Raw genomic sequence first — 5,983 nt, 5'->3', positions numbered from 1 at the left:
TTGGTGTCTTATAAACAATACACATAACACACATGTATTAACTATGTTTTAAATACAATGGATGTTGTTGCTCATTTTACTATTATGCAATTGTTATGATATTGTAAATGACGTCCTCTGCCCCCGAACATTTCCGCCATTATGGTTTGGGGGTGTGACACAACATACTCACCATCCTTCCACCACCTTAACTTAAATTGAAAATAGATTGAGTCGAAGACTTCATACCTGGAGACTCGGGTGCTATATATATATATATATATATATATATATATATATATATATATATATATATATATATATATATATATATATATATAGATTTTAAGTATATTATAACTCTTTTCATATTTTATTTAATATAATTGAAGTTTGATGAATAGGATAATGATGATTTGGATTGGACCAAAAAGGTCAATTGCAAGTATACCTTCTTGATCCAAAAACTAAAATAACTTCTTACGTTAACATGTTTGAGTTCTCGAAATCCCAACAGTATAGGTATCCATAATTATCTAGATTAGCTATGAATATACTTTGATTTCTTGTTTCAATAGTAGCTTCTAAATCGCCTTTTAGTCTCGACGGAAGAATTTTGAATGAATATCGAAGTACCATGAACCCTGAAATTGTTAAAGTTTTAATTTGTTGCAAGAAGGTAATATTTTATAATTTAGTGTTTACTTGAATATGAATATTGCCCAAGACAAAGACAAAACAAAGGCTACGAATTTTAATAAACTTTAAGTTGTTTGGTGAGTTATTTCTAATGTCAATTGTAGACTTTTTTTCTTAAGTATCATTTAAGAAGTTAAATATAACCTTACATATTATTTCTATTTGAAGGTTGAAGTTTATCATAAAAAAGAAAAAAGTGGTGGAGAATTGACAAAAAAAAAAAAAAAAAAAAAAAAAAAAAAACTTTGGTTTCGGGAGAAAATTTTGAGAATTTTAGCATTTAGCACTTGAAATTGTCTCTGTTTTAATTAATATTTTAGTTTGAATAAGTTTGCATGAATATTTTTTATTTTCATTTAAACGTTTAAGTTTTCTAAAATTCTTATATGTTTGTATCTTTTTAAATTGTTGGAATTTATCAATCTTTAATTATCAGCTTTATTTCAGGACTCTGACTCATAAACCCACAAACTAAAATCTGACATGCGACCCACATACTTGAATCTGACCCGAGACCCATAGGTTGGTGGGTCGTGTCCGAGTTGATTTTCCAAACCCGTTAATCCGTGACCGATATAATTATATGGATCATGTTCCAGTCGACGTATCATGACTTGCTAACCCGCCAATCCGAGGCCTGCAAACACGAAGGCACCACGATTGTCACCGTTAATTATAATATAAATATATATTTTTCATCGGAGGGAGCCACTAAGGTTAAAGACATTAAAACCTAGGTTATGAGTAATGACAAGGCGGATAGAAGGATTTTTCTACTTCGGGGATACGACCTCCCCTGGATATAATTTTGCATCGTCTAAAATGCTTTTAAAAGAAGAGACAAAAATGTGGCCTTTTTCCTTCTTTTTTTTGTCCTTTGCAATTTTAACAATTGATTAAATCTTAAGAAAAGTAACCATCATATCTTTGATATTATATCAAGTTTGTCAAGCATTTCAGTTAAATAAATAGAAGCGCAATTTTTAATCCAAGTTTTTTGAATTTTTTTTTACCGGTCATCTAAATAATTATGACCTCCCATCAATAATCTCATCAATAAGGTATTGTTTGTTTTTTTAGAGGTAAAATGTTTGCAGTCTGCGGACCATATCTACAGATATTTGTAGAAGAAGAGGTGGATCAAATATCTACAATCTGCAAGAAGAAAACTATTAAAATAATTAAAAATATTACATCTTCAACATAAAAAAATTATTATTACCATTAAGTGGGATATTAAGATCCCAATATCTAAATTGTTTAAGATCATATAATCTTAATAACCATGATCTTATATGTTGTTTTTACAATACATTTCTAAATATAAAACAATTAAATGATGCACATGAAATCAAAAATCATGTTTAACCAAACCATGAAACCAACATTTACAAAGTTAAGGATGTAAACTTCAATGCAATATTTTTTTAATAAGTAATACAAATTATGTTTTCGTTAGCAATCGGAAATGTATTAGCAAAACCAATGGACTAATTGAATTCAAACCTACACCAAACACAATAAAAAAAACAAAATATTAAGTACTCCTTAATCACACTCTCAATTTGAGAAACATCAAATTTGCAAAATTTACTTTAGCATTTATACAGTGATCTTTCTGGAATGACGATTTAAAAAGATGTATCAACAATGTAATTGCAATTTACAGTAAAATTATGTTGGAGACTAATGAATGTGAATAAAGATACACATATTGATGATTAAACCAATAGCTTGAACTCATCGGACTGTTAAACTCAATCAACCAATCTTCAATGAAAATCTTCATATGATAGGAAGCAAATATATATTTTTCAACTCAATCAACCAATCTTTATTTTTCAAAGATCTCAACTCTCTCTCAAGCATTTCATCAAATACGTGGTGGGCAAATATGTAATGGCAGACTATATAAACAATTATCTTCATATTAACCACCAAATCACCTACAATTTCAATTTCATTCTTTTTTTAGAACTCCAAAGAGAAACTGAGACGCTACATTAAACATTAAAATGGGTTTTACAACAAATTGTAGCATGCTTTAGCATAAATTACAGAAACTAAAAAAATAACCTATTTTCAGGAGATCCTCTAGTCCGGTGGTTCGACAAGGTAGCAGCGGTGCTGACCTGTAGATGTTCGATGACAAGAGGAGGAGACGAGGCTGAAGAAAATTGGTGATGAAGGGAGTTGTCGATCGTGAGGAGGTAACGATGGATGTCGGCGGCGGCTGTAGACGTCGACGACAGGACTGTTGTAGACGACCTACAGTCTGGATGGCAACAACAGCGAGAGGAAGAAGACGAACGATGAAGTACGGATGGTTGAATGGAGAGAAGGAAGGAGGCATTGATATGATATGTCAAGAGAAATAAGATGCGTACGTTTTTTTTTTTTTTTTTTTTTTTTTTTTTTTACTTTCTTTTGGTTGATTAAAGTGTGTAGAGCTCTAAAGACACAAGGCCAAGTCTGAGGCATAGAGAGCTCGTGAAGATGTTTCTATTTCTGCAGACTTCCGAAAAACAAACACGCTGCAAGCTCGTATGTCCGCGTGTGGTTTGCGCGGCACAATCAAAAGAAATCACGTACATCTGCAGACAAAAAACAAACAACCTCTTGGTTATGGAAGGAAGATCAAAGTAGATGCAATTCTATGATTTGCATAAAAGTTGTGCAAAACATTTTGTTTGTGGGATGCATGTTTGGTTGAGTTTGCTAGGATGTTTCACATTAGTTTAGAGTAGTTATATGATGATTGTTTGATTCAGACAATTAGTAATGTATATTATATATGTATTTTGGTGTAATGTGAATATATATTTGTAATTTGGTGAAATGTTAATATATATTTTTAATTTGGTTTAATATCAATACATAAATATAATTTATTTTGGATTTGGTAATTAGACTGTCCATGTATGGTATATAGTAAAGTAGTAACTTGATGATGTTAATTTGTTTAAGTTTGATCATTTATTACATCATGGTAAGTTTCAAAAAGATTTTTTTGCTTACCTTTTGAATTTATATCATTGTAATTATTTAAAAAATCAAACATTGTTTTTTTTTTTTAGATATTTTGGGGTTACAATTTAAGCTTTGCATTTAACACAATAATTTATATATTTTAACTATTTATAAAATAATTTTGGATTTTATTTTAAGTTTAATTGAAAAATTGATTTAAAAGAGCCCTTTAACATTATATTCAAACTAATAATTTAAGTATTTCATACTATTCAAAGTTGTGACTTTATTATGCATGATATTTAAATTTATTACCAGTGTACTACACGAGTTTTAACCTAGTACTGAATAATATCGACCAAATACTTTGATTTAGTATCCATCCACCACATCGAAATCAAGGGTTGTCGAAGGTTCCTGCATACACTCTTTCTTTGAAACTGTGTTATACAATTGTCAAATTCAGTTAAACCATTCTACAAATATTGTGCGTCATTATCAAATCATCAAAGTGATTCAACCATACAAACGACAAAACATTGAAGATTGGTTCATCAATCGGTCATTAACTTTGTGAAACAATTTGTAGTAAATGTACCTTTGCAATATTTATATTGTACACATATATTTACTTCAAATCCCATTTAACAAGTCGAAGCCATATAAATGAATATAATATTGTGTTATTTAAACGTATATTTTACATATTTAATTAACATTATGAACAAACCAATAGAACGTGGATGTATGAAAGAAAAGATAACCGAGGTTGTGTATCGTCTGTTTTCATACAAGGAGTGACAAAATTCATAGACTTTGTTACCAATCAACAAAGGTTTATGGACGAAAATTGAATCAAATGCTCATGCATTAAATGTCATAACATACCATATAGAGACCCTGATACTGTTAAGCATCATTTGTACAAGTCAGTTTTTTTTTTTTCAGGAATATTGGTTTTGGGATAAACATGGCGAAACATCCATTGATGATGACAATACGTCTTTAGGGTTGGATGATTCAAACACAAATTTGAATGAAGGTGAACGTACTTATAGAAAATTTCGTAACAAATGTCGTCACAAATTAGCTAGGCTTTTTTTCCACAGCAAAACAAGAAAATAAAATCGAATTCCATAGTAGAATTCCCTAGTAAATACCTACGAATGGTACTTCCATGCCAAGGCAACTATGGAATTGTTTTCCATTGAAAATTTCCATTGCATATTAACCATGATAATTAATTCCATAGCAGCAGTACAACGGAAAGTGTTTTCTTAAAAAATTTCGTTGGAAAATTGCTACGAATGTTTTTTACATAGAAATATCGGTAGCATAACAAAAACGAATATGGAGTCGGTATCATTTTCCCTAGCAATTCCCATGCTCACTATCGAAAATAAATTACGTAGACAATGTGGTAGCAACCTTGCTATGGAACGACATTCCATAGCACAATCTGTTGCAGATTAACAACGAAAATATGTTCCATAGCGCCCTTCCCTAGCAAAATCGTGTTTTTCTTGTAGTACAAGGGTATCACCCTAGAAGGGTGTTATACGCTTCAGGAAAATGGGCAAGTTGGGGCCCCAATTTATCGGACCATTCCAGGTGATAGCCAGAGTAGGCAAGGTCGCTTATCGATTAGATTTTCCTAAGGAGCTTAGTAAGATTCACAGAACCTTCCATGTTTCTCAACTCCGGAAGTATGTGTTTGACGATTCGAAAATGATACCCGTGGATGACATTCAGGTTAATGAGCACCTAAATTATGTGGAAAGACCGATAGTGATTCTAGGCAGGAAGACGAGTCCAATGGCAGCATTGGAAACGTTTTGAGTGGACTTGGGAACCTAAGTTAGAGATGTGGGAGCACTAATGTGACATCCCAGAATTTAGGTCAAAGACTGTGAACGGTCATGTTCACAGTAAGTTTCTTGGTATTTTTATTCATTGAGTATTAGTGCATCTTATGTAAAATAAATGAGTTCATTTCGACTATTATAAGATACCAGATGGTATCTTACTTCCAAACATGTAATCTGCAAACAAATCAAACAACTCAAACTGCAACCATAGGAATGCGTCTGAAGAACATAAATTTCGTATTAGCCCTTTGTAAGAAAAAAAAACACTCTATTATCATAGTAAATGTTTTCCTATTTCCAAAAATATAAAGAACGCCCAAAACGGAGTTCGTATGCAAAAGATATAACTGTTTTAATAACCAAAAAACCTGTATAATACTTATTTTCTTAAAACCACTAAAACTGTTTCTATCAGTTGAGGGATTTGCACACCTCAAATGGAAATTCTAAAAGCATTTTTGGAGTCA

The 5,983-nt window shown here is 31.3% G+C and overlaps 1 long non-coding RNA gene across 1 annotated transcript; it reads right to left on the bottom strand.

The window, feature by feature from the left end:
- Positions 1 to 381: 381 nt before the first annotated feature.
- On the bottom strand, positions 382 to 3,404 carry LOC145001612 (uncharacterized). The gene is made up of 3 exons (XR_013661656.1): positions 2,755 to 3,404; positions 1,177 to 1,315; positions 382 to 623 (listed from the first exon to the last, which is right to left on the bottom strand). It is a non-coding gene; the product is annotated as an uncharacterized LOC145001612 (long non-coding RNA).
- Between the last annotated feature and the right edge of the window lie 2,579 nt (positions 3,405 to 5,983).

This window comes from Lactuca saligna, chromosome 6 (genome assembly GCF_052625555.1).
Source record: "Lactuca saligna cultivar CGN05327 chromosome 6, ASM5262555v1, whole genome shotgun sequence".
Classification (NCBI taxonomy): domain Eukaryota; kingdom Viridiplantae; phylum Streptophyta; class Magnoliopsida; order Asterales; family Asteraceae; genus Lactuca; species Lactuca saligna.
This window is presented reverse-complemented; position numbering and strand designations above follow the sequence as displayed.